This window comes from Pseudomyrmex gracilis, unplaced genomic scaffold (assembly GCF_002006095.1).
Source record: "Pseudomyrmex gracilis isolate BER0280 unplaced genomic scaffold, ASM200609v1 scaffold_2031, whole genome shotgun sequence".
NCBI classification, from domain to species: Eukaryota; Metazoa; Arthropoda; class Insecta; order Hymenoptera; family Formicidae; genus Pseudomyrmex; species Pseudomyrmex gracilis.
Window position 1 is genome coordinate 7,309 of NW_018022615.1, and position 2,496 is coordinate 9,804.

Below are 2,496 nucleotides of genomic sequence, written 5' to 3' on the forward strand. Positions count from 1 at the left end.
TTTGCACATACGAATAACTATTGACAGCAAATGCTACCAACGTATGCATATACTACAACGAAATGCGGTGTTGCCGCGATCACAGTATTTTATAATGCAAAATATATTAATTTATATTTTGCTAAAATTAATAAAAATATATATTTAATATACATAAAACAATTTTATCTGTAATTTTAAGCATCAATTGTTACATTTTAATGAACTTTTAGGGTTAACAAATTTTCAGTTTTTCATTATCTTACGTTGGCACGTATGTACAATCCTACTCAAAAGTATCAAAAGTGAACATTAAAATAGCGCAAAATACACGTGAAAACTTTTCTGTAGTCATTAAAAGTATAATAAATAATTTTCTTAACTTATTTTTGTATAAATAATACCTTTCCAGCAAACAATCATTATCTAAATACTAAAATAGGTTAACGCTATGTTTCTTAAACTTTTGACTAAGACCTTACCCTGAATACAACCTTAAGCCTGCTAGACCTTAAATTATATGGTTAAAACTTATATGTCCTTTATTTCTTCTGTTTTTTTTCTTCCCGACTTTCTCAAAAGTCGTCCAACGTTGTTTTTCGTGCTACCGCATCTGCCATCAACGTTTCCGGACCAATGTTCCTTGTCTCTAAGGGTGACGGTGACATAACCCTCGCCCGGTTGTGGCAAGAAAGCCTCCATTGGTGGATTTCTTACCGGGAAGGGGGTTGCTCAAAACTTCACCAAACCTTCTTCTTGGGCTGGTGTTGTTGTCCGGTAGATTTGTGTCTAGGGTCAGAACCGTGCGTGACGTCATGCACACAGACGGTGATTCTGGCTTGTGTGCGTGTCTTCACCGCTCGATGCTCTCGTTGCTTTCTGCTCGATCTTGCAACTCTGTCTGGGGTCCCTAAGGGTACCGGTGACAAGGTCAGGTATTTAAAATTAAAATAGATAGATAAATATAATGTCACAGATAAAACGTTTATTTTCACTCTTCTTACAGGTACAAGGATGGTATGCTGTACTTAAGATATACACTACAGGAGAGACAATGTATAAAGTGTGGTATTAACATGTGGAAACGTTAATGAATAAAAAGTCGCCTGTATATGTGTGTATATGTATGTAGAAGAGAGAATAAAGCTTACGTAAAACTAAGTATAAAATGTGACTTATAGCCTGACCTTGTCACCGGTACCCTTAGGGACCTCAGACACAAGCCTACCGGACAACACCAGCCCAAGGAGAAAACATTTTGGTAATCCAGACTCTGAAAAGAGTCCTCCAATGGAGGCATCTTCCGCAGAATCAGGATTAGCGACGGTAATGTCGTACCCAGGAGAGGGTAGGTGCATGGTCGAGCCTAGGACAAAGGAAGCCGAGAAACAGCAGGCGAAAGCATCAGAGCAATTATTGGCTAAGGAAGATGAACCAATGAGAGTGGAAAATGCGCCAGAGAAGCTGCGCGGAACGTCGGACAACAATCGAGGCGTGGACAACACGTGAAAGGACGGCGAAGCGCAGAGAAAATTAAAATATTGTTTTGTTTGTATTTTTTATTATTTTGTGATTAAGGCTAAGCCTTGGTAACAGCGAGATCACCATAAAAGCGCTAGTGTTAGTTTTAGTATCTGGAATAAAGTTTTGGTTTATTTTTATTTTGTTTGCAATTTTAATTTAGCATCGTGCTACCAAAGATCCTAAGAACGCGAAAAAGGCGTTAAAAGCATGATAGGTATAGAAAAAATAATATGGGTAAATTTCCTACAAAATATAAAGTTTTTAGTTTTGTTATTTTTTAAAAGATAGGCGAATATAGCCCACGTACAAACTATAATTTGATAATTTTAGTCAGTTTTAGTTTTGCGTACTAATTTTAATAACTTAGTTGTAAGAGTGATCCACAAGGGTAAAATAAGAAGAGTGGAGTGCCCCTAGTAAAGATACACAACATACAACACACACAAACCCAAACAAGTACACTACATAGATGTAACGGTTCTATTTTTCGGGAGAAAATATTCCGTTGTTTTATATCTTTTAATAGCTGCGGAGTAGCTCGTCGGATTCAGGGAAAGGTAAGAAAGAGAGTGAACTCGGTGATTTACAGTAACAAAATTGAATAAGATTTATTCAATAAAAAACCAAGAATTAAAAGTGATATGTACAAAAATAACGAAATGCAATGTAAATAATACAATAAACCGAAGAATTAACTGTGCGGTGCTTCCCAAAACGGTGGGTGAGAAAGTAACGGTTTTAGTCGGTCTACCCGGCGGAGAATCGGAAGATTCCCCCGGACCGCAGCGGATGCCAGTTTACCCGGCGGAGACTCGGAAGATTCCCCCGGAGCGGAACGAAAGCCGGTTTACCCGGCGGAGAATCCAGAGATTCCTCGGAGCGGAGCGGAACGGATGCCGGTTTACCCGACGGAGAATACACGATTCCGGGCGGGTTCCGTTTGACCACAGTACGATTCGACACCGCTCGATTCGACACAGATTTATTCGACAC